Source organism: Mirounga angustirostris, unplaced genomic scaffold, assembly GCF_029215605.1.
Source record: "Mirounga angustirostris isolate CCGP_5_RB_7025 unplaced genomic scaffold, mMirAng1.0.hap1 SCAF_5, whole genome shotgun sequence".
Lineage (NCBI taxonomy): Eukaryota > Metazoa > Chordata > Mammalia > Carnivora > Phocidae > Mirounga > Mirounga angustirostris.
In genome coordinates, this window is record NW_026991713.1 from 63,505,389 (window position 1) to 63,522,368 (window position 16,980).

A 16,980-nucleotide genomic window follows, 5' to 3' on the forward strand; every position below is an offset into this window, starting at 1 on the left:
GGTGCAAGCCTGGATGGTTAATCTGGATTCGGGGAGACCTTCCCACCAAGGGCAGGGGCCAGAGTGCATACTGTCTCTGTCCAACCGCCCAAGAGATCTCTTTCCAGACATTCATAACCACCTCATTTATTGTACCACATCAGACAGAGAGATGCTCACCGGCCTCATCAGCCATCAGCTTGGGTCCCCATGCCACCGTTCTAGTTCTCTCAGAGGACTTTACATAGTGTCTCAGAAGATCGCTACACAAGTCTTAACTTCCCACTTGTTGCCTGAGCTGTACATGAATTGGCTCAGGAGGTGAATTCTGCTCTAGGCCTGGGGGTGGTTCTCAAGGAGAACCAGGTGCAGGAATGGAGAGATGAGGGAGACCAAGAATCCCATGATGAACCTGAGACTCGGGCTTGGGCCTGTCTTTGGCATTCTCATTTCCTTACTGCCTTGTTTCTGGGAAGAGCAGCTGAGGGGAAGAGGTGGGACTCAGTGGGCCAACAAGAGGCTTTTCTAGTTAGGAAGGTTCAACTCTCCTTTGCCTCTCTGGGCTTGAAGATGTCACTTGTTGAAGACTCAGGCCTCTTTCAAGGAGCCTTTTAAGATTTTTAGAACCAATCCCAGCTGCCTCTTGCGGCCCTGGCCCTGCCCCAATTACAGATCTTTGACAGGGAGAGGGCACTGATGCCTGCCAGTCTAGCTCTAACCAGAACCAAGGCTGTAAGATGTTGCTGCTGTCCTGTCCTCCAGACAGGGACTTATAGAGAAGACAGGATGACATGTAACATCAAACGAGGCTGGTCCTTGGCTCTGCTTCTGCTCTGAAGTGGGCCCGAGGGTCCCAGCTAGTACATAGACACCTGGTTTCCAGTTCCTGGAGAATGGCTAAGAGGTATGTGTGTGTCTGTAAATGTGTATGTTGTCAGCTGAGTTGAAGAAAGCAAACAGAATTAATTGAGAGTAGCCAAACAACACTGTGGCAGAACTCAGGAACCCAGGGGTCAGCTGGGGCCCCGCCCCGCTAAGATTTGGCTAAACTCGCCCAAGGCAACCCCCATAGTAGAGTCTCTTCTCCCCGAGCTCCTCCTCTCTCTGCATCCCTGCCAGGGCCTGGGCTTTGCTTGGCATCTGTTTGAACCTAAGGCCCCAACCCCTTTGTTCTTCCTACACACATAAGTATGTGTACATAAATATCAAGAATACACACTCCACTTGACCCTTGAAAATTTAGGGGGGGTGGTGGTGATGGGGAAAAGGATTCACAGTGAACAGCACAAAACAACAGCCTCCTTTCTTCCCCCCTCTCTCTGGCATAACATGCAAAACTCAAAGACTCCTTCCTATCTCCTGCAGAGCTGTTCCACCCACACCCAGGCCTCCACTGGGATCTGAGCTTCAGGCTTACGCACTTATCAAAATATTGTTCCCGGCAAAGACAGCTTCCCCTTTCCAGGGGAATTTAGGTGAATACAATTTTCTTCCCCCCTTTCTTAACTCCATACAAGTTTATTCAGTGTATCATACTATCAGGTGTAGAGACAAAGCCCTGCTTCTTCTGTCTTGCTCCACATCCCAGGTGGGTGCCCCCTCCCTGTGTGTCAGGCTGGTCCTGGATAGTTCAGTGAGGGGGCTCCCCGCGTTGTCTTGGGACCCCATTATTGTGGTGTGGGAATCTGCCACTCTCCAATGAAAGTTCTTTGCCGCTTGCCCAGGCTGCTGCTGCCTGGGGGGTGGGGGGTGGGGGTGGCCGTGCTGCTTTCTTTGTGAGGGCTCCATGCGTGGAGACACACTCTGCTTCCACTCCTACCTTCTCTCTGGCTGCCTGCCCCTGGCTCACCAAGGATCCTCATAGCCAGCAGCTGTACGGTCCCAGGTCACTCACTTCTTTGTGATCCTGTCACCCTCACCAGCTCCCCGAGGCCCAGGTCACAGCACCGTCTAGTTTCCTAAGTAGGACAGGCTGCACACCGCCTGCCCCATTCTCCTGCCTGCCATGGACAGCCTGTCGCATCCACATCTGAGGGTGTCCCCTCAGAATGTGGGGAAGGGCTATTCATCTTCCCTCCATGGGTTGGGATGCGAGAAAGGCCCTGTTCCTCAAAAACCAGCAGACCCCCTCCTCCAAGAGCTGTCTCTGCTTGGCCTTGTACACATCTCCTCCCGGCTCCCTGTCTGACAGGCGAGGTAGCTGTGTGCCCATACACACCAAACACTGTCTGCAGTTGCGGAAGAATCTTAAGCCCGACTCTAAGCGCTCTGCCCTCCGTGGCCCGTGGCCTGTTCCTGCACCACTAACATACAGTGGTTCATGTGCACGGCCAAGACACGGCGAGCACAGACGCACACAGACCTCCAACCTGCTGCAGACCGAGGAGAGGGCTTGTAGCTTGGTTCCTGGGGAAGGAGATTAGAGGGGAGTGGAGAGGAAGGAACGTGGATGGAAAGGAAGGACCAGGGAAGGATGAGGGGAGGGAAGATGAAGTACTCTGTGATGTGAGCCAAGAGGCAGATGCCAAGAAGAGAAGCAGAGCCCCTCGGATGTGGCAGAAGTGTTATGGTAAGCAGCTCCACCCTGGACTGTTTCCCAGAGGCTATGAGGGAAGCTCTTGGGTGGGCTGGGTGGGCTGGGTGGGCCTTCACATCCTGGGGCCTTGTCTCAGCGGCTCTCCAACCCATAATTGAATTAACTCTTTCAGTGTCTTGGTGGCTGACAGAAAGGAACGCCAGGAAGCCCCAGATGAGTCAGCTGAGCTTGTTTGTAAAAAGTCAAATGAATCTTTTCCTGGAACCCTAAAAAGCCAGAAGGATCGAGACCATCTCAATCCCCACTCCATCCCTTAGTCAGTGATTCTCAAACTTCAGGGTGACTAAACATCACATGGCAGCTTGTTTCAAATGCAGGTTCCCAGCTGGTGTTTTTACACAAACATCCTGGGTATTGCTAAGTAGTTCTAGAACTTTGAGAAACACTACTTTCCTCCTTCAGCCCCCAAACTGTACATTTTTAATAAAACAGATGTGTGTATTTTTAAAGATTTCTGTGCTGTTGCTGAAACCCACACCTCCCCAACTCGTTTTTGGAACCATCTCCATGACCACCTGGCTGCTGACCTGGACGCCGGTCGGGGGGCATTCCCCAAGTGGTGGCTCCACCCTTTGGGAGCCCCCAAGCTGAGATGGCCACGATTAGTGCCTGGCACACAGTAGGCACCCGTAACTTTTCTTGGAATCAGAGACATGGACAAATGAGTAACTGATGTGCTGACGAGTAGCCAGAACGCTCAGAAGATAAGAACAAAAGGAGATATCGAACACCAGGCAAGGCCAAGTGTCACGGGGTGGGAGACAGAGGCGTGTAGGGCTCTGAGGAGTGAGGACACAGGTGGAAGAAATGGAGACACAGAGGTTCTAAATCTAGATGGTGTGGGCCAAGGAGGCCATCTCTGGCAATTGTCTTCGATCCAGGGACAATGCTACTTCCGTGAGTTCATTCAGCTAACGAGCACCGCCACCTACCCCACTCTCCCTGGCACACAGCCATCTGCCCATCTTGCACTTGGCCTTGCCCCTCCCCCTTTTCTCCACTGGCCCAGCCACACCTGGCCTAGGGACGTTGGTCAGGAAATGACCCTGACCTCAGAAAGCCCGAAATCCAGTGATCCTGCTTATCAGGAATGGTCCCCATCCTGGCTTCTACTCAAGGTCGAGACTCTGGAAGGAAGAGGAGGATATGGGACGTGAACAGCTGGCCTTTGGATGATGTCAGAGTAGAAAATGACTTCTGAGCAACGGCTTAGCATACGGCAAGGATGCCTGGCTGGGGAGGAAGGTGAGGGGCATTCCTGACACAGGTCTTACACAGAACAGCTGTGGCCGCCATGCCGCTCCTGGCCTTTCAGGTGCCGGGCTTATTCTTTCTTGGGAGGCCTCACCCCAATTGTATCCCACGTAATAAAATGTCCTCACACTGAATGTACCGCTTTACATAATCTGGAAGGATTTATATAACTTTGCTTTGGAAATAACCGGCTCTGAGTTTTTTTAACATGTCATTGGCTGTGACTTCTCAACGATCTTCATGCATAGGGATGAAATCTAACAAGTTTTGTAAGTGGAACGAGAATATTTTAATACCAAATTTGACAGGGTAATGAAACTGACAGTATTACGTTTTGTCAACAATTGCATATTATTATTTTTACATGTTTGTATTTTGGAGCCAATGACATTTAAAGGGTTTCATACATTTTTATGGGCCCTTGGCACTGTGCTTAAGGTGCCTAGTGACTACATCCGCTCTGGTGATGGCAGACTTTGACTTTCTGGACATCCTCTAGCAAGCTCCCTGGCAAGCGAGCTGAGTGTCTGACAGATCCTTCTGCTTTGTTGACAGTTCCATCTCCTTGAAGGCAAAGAAGCTGTGGATTGTCCCACCTGGGAAGCCAAGAGGTTTGGACACCAAGGAGGGACATTTCTCCCTCTGTCTCTCTATGATGATATGTGATATATATGGTGTATTTCTAGTTATTAGATTTTTTATATTATACATAAGCTTCCTTTTTTTTTTTCAGCAGCAAACTTGATGTACTTGGTCTAATGAGATATCGCCTCCACCCCCCAAAAAACTCCAGGAAGCCCAAGGCATGGGAAGGAATACTTTTTGGCATATTTCTTCAAGGCAGATTTGGGGGTTGGCCATAGCTCTGCTTGCATGGCCCGTGGCCTCGGGGGCCTCCAAGATGATGAACCAACACTAATGTGGAGAAGGGGACATGAGGAAAGGGTCTGCTTTAAGTCCTAAGTGTGACCTGCAAGGAGGTATTGGTAAAGTGGAAAGGACAAAAACCTTTTTGAAGACAACCCAGCCAAAGAGCCAGAGAGAGGAAAGCCATGCCTGGTCTTGTCTTCCATGTACTGGGGAGGCCAACTTGGAAAGTCAGAAAAAGGATGAGTGTGACTCCATGATTGGAGGAGTTATCTTCTAAAAAAATTAAAAAATAAATAAAAAGCATGGCTGACATGTAACTATCAATTGGGGACTTTGAAATAGGTATATTTACTATAAATAGTCTAGTGGAAAAGGTGGACAACATACATAACAGACGGGGAATTTGAGCAGAGTAGGAAATTATAAAAAAGAAATGGAAAAATGGAAATGCTAGAAATGAAAACCTTAATGTCAGTGATGAAGAATTCCTTCAACAGGTTTATCAAACTGGACAAAAGCAGAGGGAAAAAATCTGTGAACTTGATGTTAGATCAACAAAAATGAACCAAACTGTATCACAAAAAGTAAAAGCAAACTAACAATTGAGCAAACCCAAAACTAAGCACCAAGACGTATGGGAAAGTGACAACTGGTCGAACACATGTAATGGAAGTCCCAGAAGAAGAGGGGAGACAGAATGGGGCAGAAGAAATATTTGAAGAGATGATCACTCAGAATCTCCCAAATTAACGAAAGACAACAGACCACAGGTCCAAGAAGCTCAGAGAACCCCAAACAGGATAAATGGGAAGAAAAACATAACTAAGCATATCACAGTCAAACTGTTGAAACCAAAGATCAGAGAACATCTTGAAAGTAGCCAGAAAGCTGTGGCGCCTGGGTGGCTCAGTCAGTTGAGCTTCCGACTCTTAATTTTGGCTCAGGTCATGATCTCAGGGTCATGAGATCCAGTCCCTTGTCTGGCTCTGCACTCAGTGGGAAGTCTGCTTAAGATTCTCTCCCTCTGAAAAATAAAAAAAAAATAAAAAAAATAAAAGATTCTCTCCCTCTGTCCCCCACCCCACTTGCGTACTCTCAAGGAAGGAAGGAACGAAGGGAGGGAGGAAGGAAGTAAGGAGGGCAAAGAAAGAAGCCAGAAAGTAAAACAAATTACATAGAAAAATAAGAAACAGTCTTATTAGAAACTCAACCAGATGGTTCCTGAGGCCCGGCTGTATTTCTGCCTTATAGGCCCACAAGACAACCCAGGAGCATTGCAGGACGTTTCCCATTTGGAGACTGATAGCAGCTTGGGCAGGTTTCTGTTAACCTGCAAAACACAGTGGACTGCAAGTGAGCAGCATCCTGCAGGGCACCAGCTCTCCAGTTCACAGTCTGCAACCCCCCGCTCCCCACCCCAGGCCACACCCAGGCCCTCCCCTCTTTACACACACCCCACCTTGAGCTGACTGTGGCCACATCACCCCTCAAAGACTGTTGCTTGACTGTGAGTTGGAAGGAGGCAGAGTAGGTAGAGGCTAGACATGCTAGTTGACCGGCCCTGGGATCTGCCTGTTCCTCCAAATCCTTTCCCCAAACATGACCAACCTGGAACAACAAAAGGCCCCCTGTCAGGGCTCTGCTGAGTGCATGGTCATCGTCATGGGTGGCAATGTCTATGAGAGGCAGACAGTTGCCAATAATTCAGGGTCGCCATGGGATCAGGAAGAATCATGTTTCCTCCCCCTCACCCACTGTGTTGCCTTCTGTGGCCTCTTTCCAGAAGAGAGTTCCTTTACGACAGGAGCCACAGGGAGGCGGCAAAGAGCTTGCTTCAGGGCCTCAGCTGGCCTGGAGTCAGAGGGCTGGATTTAAAATAATGGCAACTGCCAAAAGTGAAGCCGGTGGGCTTCCCCTGAGAAGGTGCTCGGCTGAGTGTGGAGAGCAAGTATGGCAAAGGTAGGGGAAAGAGACAAGAGATTCCTGACCCACCTTGCACATCTGGATCCTGCAGATAATTCCTGGTAGCCGGAATCCTCTCCCTCAGTAGGGACCACTACCTCCTCCCTTGAGCACCCCTGCAGGGTCCTCAGCTCTGCAGTTCAGAGAGCTTTCCTTGCAAATGATTGTTCAGGCAACTGTCTGTTAGGAACTCTGCCAGGAGGCCCTTCCCGTAGACTTCCTCAAACCTGCATCACGTGCGCATTCATTCAACAAATATCTATTGGCCACTTAATACTGGACACTGTTCTAGGCATGAGGGATACAGTTCTGAAGAACAAAAATTTTTTAAGTGCTTTCATGGAGTTTACAGTCCTTTGGGGTGGACAGACAAGAAATTAAAAATTAATAGAATACACCTTATATTAGATGGTAAAAGATGCCATGGAGAAACACATTTCAAGAGGGTAAGGTACCAGAATAAAGGGGTTACCATTTAAAATAGGTCCCATCAGGGCTCACTGAGGTGACATTTGAGTAGTCTTGCAGAGGTGAGATGCGAACCATGGGGTAAGAAGAGCATGCCAGGCAAGGGAACAGCCGAGGTGGGAACATGTCCACCAAACTCAAGTTCCAGCATGTATCCAGTGTGGCTGGTGCCAGGTGAGTGAGTGGGAGAAGAGAAGGAATGATAAGGAAGAGATGACTGGCCTGCAGTGATCGGCGCCTTGCAGGCCACGGTAAGGACTTCTTTTTCACTCTGAACGAACAGGAGCCATGTTTATTTTGAATGAAATGGGGACCACTGCAGAATTTTGAGCAAATGAATGACATGATCTGAGCGACACTTCAAGAGCATGGCTCTGGTACGCCTGAAACTAACGTGAATGAAAGACTTTTTTTTTTTTTAAGATTTTATTTATTTATTTGACAGAGAGAGACACAGTGAGAGAGGGAACACAAGCAGGGGGAGTGGGAGAGGGAGAAGCAGGCTTTCCGCTGAGCAGGGAGCCCGATGCGGGGCTGGATTCCCAGGACCCTGGGATCATGACCTGAGCCGAAGGCAGACGCTTAACGACTGAGCCACCCAGGTGCCCCAAATAAATAAAATCTTAAAAAAAAAAAAAAAAATTCCCATCCCATTCAGGAAAGCTTAGTAAGGGAGCTCAAATGCCCTCCCCCCAGGAAGCCCCTCCTAATCCTCCCTAAGACCCCCTTTATTCAGGCATCACCCAGCTTTGGTCAACCTTGCCTTTGTTCTGGGATTAGTGACTGGCCTGTCCTCAGCCCCACCAGACCTTACACTCTGGAAAAGCAGATGCCCAGTTGCTTTCACAGCTTCTCCCAGCACAGAGGGCTATGCACACAGAAACCAAGTCAGACTCTCCCTAAAGAATAAGTGATCCCATCCCTCCTTATTTGAGCTGCCTCCTCTTTCTTCTGGGCTGTGTTTCTGCCCAGAGAGCCACATATTCATGTGAAACGCTTTACCAATGTAACAGCCCTAATTTGGTGTGTCGGCCACACTTTACAGTCCCTCAGTAGCGCCATGTTTACAAGACACACTTGTCACTGTCCTGCAAAGGCAGGCTCTCAGAACTGGCAGTAAGCACATACGAAACATTGTTTGCCAAAGCCATTGGCCTCTCTGGAGGCTTCTGAGAGCAAATTAAATGAGTAATTATTTATTGAGTCCTCAAACACTTATCGAGCACCTACTGTGGGGCTGTGCTCTACACTAGGCAGTGAGGGTATAAAAGTGAATAAAACAAATTTCCAAGGATCTTACTGCAAACACAGGATACAGACCATATGCAAAGCACTGGCATGCTCAAATAGAATCAGGTCCTTGTACTGCACCAAGGACTTACCATCCACTCATCCATCTATCACTCATTCAGCAAGTACTGAGTGTACTGCCCTGAGTGCTGGATGGGTAATGATGACCTTGAGACACAATCCCTCTTCACACTCCAGTGTGGAGACAGAGTAGCAAATAGTGGGGAGCTGGCACATACAACAAACACAGTTCAGGGCAAGTGATACAGTAATACAGGTGCAAAGTAAAATGGACAACAGGGGAAGGAGATGCTCTTGCAGTAAAGGTCTGGAAAGTAAAGGTCTGCCACGGGTGGCAGGAGTGGGGGAATCGGGGGGAATCCAAGGGAACAGAACACTGTAAGCTTACTTAGACCATGTTACGGGCCGGAAAGTAGTCCCTGTGGCTGTGGTTCGTTGGGTAGAAGCCAGATGTTGTAGGAGCTAAGCTAAACTGGGATTCAGTCTGGATGGGCTTGAAGGCCAAGCTGATGATTTTCAAGGCAAGGAGTGGTAGTTGCAGATCTTGCTTTCGAGAGGCAGCTGTGGCAATGTGGAGACATTACACAGTGGATGCAGGGAAACCCAACTAGGGGAGCAACAACGAAGGTTTCAACCCAAGCAGTATGAAAACCAGCTTTGATTGGATTTACTCATTCATGCCCTTAACTGTTCACAGACCTTGTACTGATTGAAGATAGGGATGGAACAGACAGGGAGGGAACAAAGAAAAATAAAACCCAGTTTATGTCAAGGATATTATAATCAAGTAAGAGACACAGACCACGAAAATGCTTCTACATTCTTCCCTTGACTTCTGTCCTGTGATATTTGGTTTCCCTCCTATGTTCCCTATACTCCTGTGGCTCCTCTAGAAACTCATTGTCTTCTGCCAGCATACTCTGTGGGTTGCTCCAGTACCTGGACTCTCTCCTTTCCTCATGCCACAGGATGTCCCCAAATGACTTTATCCTCTCCTATGGCCTTGAACATCAACTATATGATCACGACTCCCAAACTTATCCGTAATTCCAGTCTCTCTCCTGAGTCCTAGAGCTGTATATCCAAACACCCGACTGAATGTGTCAGCTGGTTGCCCACTAAAACCTCTACCTCAAGTCATCCAAATAAAACTCATCTTTCCTTCCCAATCAAACCAACTTCTCCACTTGCTCTCCCTATCTCAGTGTATAACCACTACTCTCTATCTACCCCCAAAGCTGGAGACTGGGGTATCATCAGTGCCTCATCTCTTGCGCCTCTACACCCAGTCTATCCCCAAGCCCTATCCAGTCTACATTTTCTATGTCTTGTCTTTGGTGACCACCCTAGTTGAGGCCACTGGCTGACCTCCCTGTCTATAGTATTACTCTTGCAATCTGTGTTCCGTACTAGGCCAGAGATCTTTCTCAAATCCAGATCTTATACCATACCCCTGCATACAAACTCTTTAATGGCTCTTCATGGGTTTAATCATGGCCTGCAAAGATTTTTGTGACAGCTCCTCAGCCTGGCTGTATGATATTGTATGGATGGGCCATAACTTTGTTGTTGTTACTGTTAAGGATTTTATTTATTTATTTGACAGAGTGAGAGAGCACAAGTAGGCAGTGGTAGGCAGAGGGAGACGGAGAAGCAGGCTCCCCGACAAGTAGAGAGCCCAAGGTGGGGCTTGATCCCAGGACCCTGGGACCATGACCTGAGCCAAAGCAGATGCTTAACTGACTAAGCCACCCAGGCACCCCAACGCCATAACTTATTTAACTAGTCTTCTAGTGATAGATGTTTGAGTTGTTTGTAAACTTTCGCTACTCTTAAACAATGCTATAGTTGATAACTCTGTACATACTTCATCTTGTATGTGTGCAAGTATATGGGATCAGAAATTATATGCATTTTTAATTTTGACAAGTATCAACAATTTACAGTTCTGCCAGTAACACATAAGAGGGCCTATTTCCCCACAACAATGCCAGGGGTATATTATCAGATGTTTGGATTTTTTGCCAATCTGTAGCTTGAAAATGATATCTAAATGTAGTTTCAATTTTCTTGTGAGGTTGACTATTTTTCCATATGTCTAAGAGCCATTTATCTTTCCTTTTATGTTAACCTCCCATTTTCTTATTGGATTTTTGTTCTTTTTCATATTGATTTGAGGGGATTTTGTATATATTAAGCAAATTAGTCCCTTTGTCTATGATACGAGTTGCAGATACTTCCCCCTGTGTACCATTTGTCTTTATTTATGGTGGTTTTTTACTCTGCAGAAATTATAGATTTTCATGTTGACAGAATTTGTCTTTTTTTTTATGCTTTGGGAAATTTTATGCTATTCTGACAAATGCTTTCCCCACTATGACATTATACATCTATGGCTGTATCCTTTTACATTTATTTAAACACAATTGATTCGTACGGATTTATTTTAGTGTAAAAACCAAGGCAGAGATACATTATTTTTTTTTTTCAGGCAGTTACACAATTGTTTTGATACCACTTATTGGATAATCCATTTTCCCCTGCTGATAGACAATGCCATCTTTACCATACACTAACATTTTAAATGTCTTGAGTCTATTTCTGGATTCTCTATTTGCTTCTCTGGATCAAATTGCCTATTTATGTGTTAGTATCCCCTGGATTTTACTATTTTAATTATTGTAGCTTTTAATGATTTTATATCAGGTAGAACTATTTCTCTCACTAACCTTTTTCAGAATGTTCATGGCTATTCATGATGCAGAGATTTCCATATGAACTTTATATTCAGATTATGTAGTCTGTTGGTATTTTTATTAGATTGTGTTAAATTTATAGATTAATTTATGGAGAGCTGACATCTTTATGGTAGTGAGTCTTTCTACCCCAAAATAGAATATGCCTTTCCATTTATTCAAGCCTCCTTTTGTGTTCTTTGCTAGCATTTTAGTTTTGGGGCACCTAGATCTAGCACATTAAGATTACTCTTGGTTAGTTCACTTTGTTGTTGCTATTGTAAAGGATATATTTTATTCCCCTATATTTTCTAATTGGGTGTTGTTCACTGGCTTTTTGTATATTAACTTGTACCTACTTTGCTAAAATGTCTTATTTGTATCAGTTTTGCAGTTGCTGTCTTTGGATTTTCCAGGTAGGTTATCATTTCATAAATAAATAATGATAATTTGACCTCTTTTCCAGTTTTTTGACCTCGTTTCTTTCTCTTCTGTAGTTAAGTAGGCTGGTACGTCCAAAGCAATATTAAATAAAAATTGTCACAGGGGCCATCCCTGTGGCATATCTAACTTTAATGGGAATAATTTAGGTTTTCTCATTATGCGTGACTCTGGCTTTTAGACTGCGATGCGTACACCTTGTCCTGGTCATGAAGTTGGGCGTTTCACAGCGTGTCTGTGGTTCTCTGCCCTGGAGACTGCTGTTTCAGAAGCCTCCAGTCTGTGTGTAAGGTTCCTCCTTGGCAGATGGTTTCTCTTCCCTTGGAGAAAAAAACATGTGCAGATATCAAGTATATGCTGACTTCAAATGCATTGTGAATCCAAAGGTAACTTTTTGCTGGTCAACAGCTTTATTAAACTTGACTTCTTAAGACGTTATAGTTGAGCCAATAGCAGATAGATCCTGTGTCCTCTGAGTGCCCAGAAGGTATCAGCTTTAGAGGAGAGGGAAACTGGACCTTCTCTAGTGGACAGAATGGGGACGGGCTGTGCTATCACAGTTTGGGTCCTACACTGACGACCTGGCAGGTGACACTAAGACCCAAGCCCTAAGAACAGTAGAAACTGCTAACATTTTCAAACACTTGCTATATGCTATCTGCTTGTTTAAATAGTAATTTACTCCTCAGAACCCTCCTATGAAGTGGGGACTATTATTTCCCCACAGATGATGAAACTGAGGCAAAGCAATGTAACTTGCTCAAGGTCACAAGCTGGTAGGTGATAGAGCTGAAGTTTTGTTTTGTTTTTAAGATTTTATTTATTTATTTGACACAGAGAGAGAGAGACAGCAAGAGAGGGAACACAAGCAGGGGGAGTGGGAGGGGGAGAAGTAGGCTTCTCGCCGAGCAGGGAGCCCAATGCGGGGCTCCATCCCAGGACCCTGGGATCATGAACTGAGCCCAAGGCAGACGCTTAAAGACTGAGCCACCCAGGCACCCCGAGCTGAAGTTTAAAATCAGGCAGTTTGACTCCAGAGCCTGTGTTCTTAGCCACCATATTCTAATCCCCAGGAGCAGCAGCCTGGGGCCCCGAGCAGCTGAACAAAGATCCAGGGAAAATCAGGAGTGTGGTCTCCATTGTAAAGCAGGGAAAGAGGCTGAACTGTGAAAAACTACTCCAGAGCCAGGGACGGTTAACGGGGCTGGATGATTGGTGCTATTGTTAGCTTTTCTTTTTATCCACACTCTTCTTTGTGTTCCTTTGCTGGCTCCTCCTCAAACCTAACCTTAAACATTGGAGTGCCCCAGGCACTGGCCTTGGACCTGCCTCATTCTCTGTCTATGCTCTTCCCTAGGCACAGCATCTAGATCTTCACAATAATGATTCCCTCCTGTGTCCCTCCAGGCTAGGCCTCTTCCCCCACTGGACTGGTGTGTCCACCTATCCACTCAACACTTCCACCAAAATACCTCCCAGGCAGCTCAAATTTCACATGTCTAAACAGAACTCTTCCTGTCTACCCCTACAGGAACCTGCTCCTCCCATGACTTCTCCTTTACTGTGAGTTTCTTTAACACAGTCAACAAATATTTGTTAAGCACCTACTCTAACAGTGGATAAAACAAAAACCTCTGCCCTAATAGAGTTTACATTCTACTCTTGGGAGACCTACAATAAATTGGAAAAAACAAATTACACCACGCATTAGAAGATAAGGGCTAAGCATGATGTGAAATGTTGGGGTTCAGAGCAAATGGTCAAGAAAGAATTCGAGACGTCTTTGGTGCAAAAAGGTGGTTTTATTAAAGGGCGGGAACAGGACCCATAGGCAGAAAGAACTGCACTGGGGTTGTGACCGGTGACTAATTATATACTTTTAAGTTGGGAGGGGGCTAGGGACAGCGTTAAGTCTCTAAGAATTTTGGAAACAAGGTTTCCAGGACCTTTAGTGGTCATTTACTATTGTTTAGTAAACCCTCAGTCGTGACACCCTTCAGATGCGTATCAGTGGGCCATATGCTTGGAGAATGATTGCTAACATATATCTTGGGGGGTAGAGATAAAGGAAGTTCCAAAGGAATTTCTCTATGTTTAAAGTAGAATCACAGGAGCCTGCAGGGTCAGGATAATGTTAAGCTAAAATCGCCTTTTGCCCTCAGCAAAGTATTAACATTGAGGCAGCGGGGTTCCTAGAGGAAGATCACTCTGCCTATTTCAAGGAGTTGTCAATGAGCTGTTAAGTAGCAAGGAAATGTAATTTTTTTCTTTTGCCTTGTTTCCCACATCAAGAAGAAAAACAAAGCAGGGAAGGGGCAGAGAGTGCAACGGATGGGGACTGAAATTTTAAAAAGGGCAAGCGAGAAGAGCAGGAGATGAGGTCAGAATAACAAGGCTAGAGGAGGAGTTTTACCCAAAGACGGCGGAGGATTTTGAACAGAGGCTTGACATGAGGGGATTTCCATTTTAATAGGAATACCCTAGCAGCTAGAAATTGGGGGAGGGGCAGGGAGGGTGAACCTAGGGAGACCAGGTAGGCAGCTCCTGCAATGGTCCAGGTGAGAGATCCAGGGTGAGACAGGGAAACTAAAGGGACCCCGTGAAAAACTGCTTTTTTTTGCCCCATTTCCTGCTTCTGTTCTTGCTAGGACCTGCACCCCTGCTTTATACATATAGAACAGATAATGTATGTCCTCCTAGTAGAGGCCACTTTTAGGGAACAGGCTTGAGCAACGGAATGTAAAAAGGGCCCACAGCAACCCCCTGGCCAAATACAGACAGGCCCATCAGGTGATCCACCTTAAAATATTCACAGGCCCTAACTAATCAATGGGCTACTTACAACCAGGCAAGTTGTCAAAAAAGGGGAAATTCCATACAACCCCAAATCTCATCTTCCCCCTTTAAATATAGCCCCCTCCCACTGCCTCATTGTAGAAAGTCTCTCCTTTGCTATCCTGCCCACCGCCCCCCCCCCACTTGCTTGCAGTGTATTCAATGAACTTTTATCTCTTCTGTTCTATCTTGGGTGAATCCCTTTCTCTGCCTGTGCCACCCCTCTGGCTTCCACCTGATCGGTCACCCCTCATGGGGGCGGCGGGGGGGAGCTCTGATTGGAGAGACACCACACTCCGTGTAAAGGTCAAGAATTTAATGATTTCACAATAGATAACATCTATGGTGTGACTGGGCGGGATGTCATGAACACTTTCCAAGACCACTGACTCATCAAGACCCTTAGCTCCAGGGCATAAGTACCTTATGGAAGACTCCTAAACACTTGCCTTTGTTCCTGGATGCGGAAATACCAGACCACCATCTCAAATAAAAACCTCAGGTCCCAAGTAAGTAAATTCACTCTTTGCTTTCTGAGTCTCCTGGATGCTATGTCTATATCCACACTCTTATCTTTAATAAACAGCTCTCACTTCCTCTCAGCTTTGTTTGATTTCTATCCTGCGCAACGCCAAGGATCCTCATGGCTGGTCCTGTGGGATCTCCTCTGGGTCTTCAGGCCCAGCCAGCCGGCATCAAGGGGACTTGGGTCAGGAGAGAGTGGACAAGCCAATGAGATAGGGCGAGATTCTGGATATATTCTAAAGGGGGCTCCAGCATCCACCCAGCTTCTCAGGCCAAAGACCTAGGTTATCCTTGATTCTTCCCCTTCTCTCATATCCCATATCTAATCCATCAGCAAGTCCTTGTGGTTCTAGCTCCGAAAAGTACTTCAAAGTCACTGTTTCTGTCCATCTCCACTGCCCCTGCAACCCAGCTAACAACCTGGACTTACCTCTCACCTGGATTCCTCCAAGATAGCCTCTTATCTGATCTCTCTGCTTCCTCTTTTACAATCCTTCTCCAAAGCCAGAGGAATCATCCTAAAAATTAAATATCACAGCAAGGATGCCTTCACTTGTAATCCTTTAAAAGCTTCCCAAAACATTAGGAAAAAGGCCCAAATCCATAGCATGAACTACAACAGCTAATGTTAACTGCCCCTGATGACCTCTGAGTTCTCATCTCCATCCCTCTTTTTCTTGATCATCCTTCTCCAGCCATACTGGGCTCCTTCCTGTGTCTCAAACTCACCAAATTTATTTCTGCTTTGCAGCTATGCTGTCCCCTCTTACTAGGTCATGGTACCCAAGCTTTTTGCTTGACTGACCTCCTATCAACTGTCAAATCTCAGCTCAACTGTACTCTCCTTAGAAACCTCCCTGATAACTCTCATCTAGTAAAGATACCATACGATATCTTGATATCTCGTCTAGTCCACACACCTCTTATCAGAAAACTCAGTCAAAGTAGGTTATTAAGGGAGTCAAAATAGGTTATTAAGTAAGATCACAGGCCAGTAAATGAGGTGGGGACTTTATTTTTTATTTTTTAAAGATTTTATTTATTTATTTGAGACAGAGAGAATGAGAGACAGAGCATGAGAGGGAGGGGGGTCAGAGGGAGAAGCAGACTCCCTGCCGAGCAGGGAGCCCGATGTGGGACTCGATCCCGGGACTCCAGGATCACGACCTGAGCCGAAGGCAGTCGCTTAACCAACTGAGCCACCCAGGCGCCCAAGGTGGGGACTTTTGAAGCAGAAGGCTATCATACACAGTCAGGGCCAGAAGGGCTAGCCTCCCCTCTGACACTTGCATCCACTGGCAATGTCCAGGGGACATGTGGTTGACACCTCCATTGAAAGGACCGCCCTAACTGCTGGACAGCTTCGGAATTGGGATTTTCCTCATTCCGAGCTGCGATGATTCTCTGGAGCTACTACACTTTTGTGCCCTTCCAAGGAAACCTAAAACAAACAGAAACCCTCTTTTAGAGGTCTGTTTGGTTTCTCATCCCCAAACTTTTCCGGTAGGCTTGTTCTCCCATCCCAAGCTTCCCTCCAGGGCATTCTCTGCACTTCTTTCTCACCTACCGGGGTCCACAACAGCCTCTAGCAGTCCTGGTGGGATCTGGCTGACACTGGCCTTCCTCAGGCCCACGACCTTCCATCCGTTCCTTAGACATCAACCTGCCCGCCTTCGGTACGCCAAAATCTCTCGGCTGGAGCGAGCTCCACATCATCTCCCCGTGCTGTGCCTAGCACAGAGCCCAACACGGAGTAATTTCTCTAAAATCGCTGGGGGAATCAACGCACAATCGCTCCTGAACTATCAAAGATTCCTATATCCCGTGGGAATTCAGAAGCCCGGTGTCCCGCCCAGCCCTACCCCAGACCCGCCCCTCAGCCTATCCCGCCCCAAGCCTCGTCTTTCCCTTTAATCACTCTCTCCAAGCGAGTAATCTTTCTGGGGCCTATAATCCCTGATGTTTCCCCCTATGCTGTCCCAAGTGGGAAAACTTTAATTTCGG

At 46.7% G+C, this 16,980-nt stretch overlaps 1 long non-coding RNA gene across 1 annotated transcript; it reads right to left on the reverse strand.

Moving 5' to 3' along the window:
- Window positions 1-8,305: 8,305 nt before the first annotated feature.
- LOC123838987 (uncharacterized) lies at window positions 8,306-16,836 on the reverse strand. Its single transcript, XR_006789544.3, has 3 exons — window positions 16,544-16,836; window positions 15,407-15,494; window positions 8,306-11,936 (listed from the first exon to the last, which is right to left on the reverse strand). It is a non-coding gene; the product is annotated as an uncharacterized LOC123838987 (long non-coding RNA).
- Window positions 16,837-16,980: the final 144 nt, after the last annotated feature.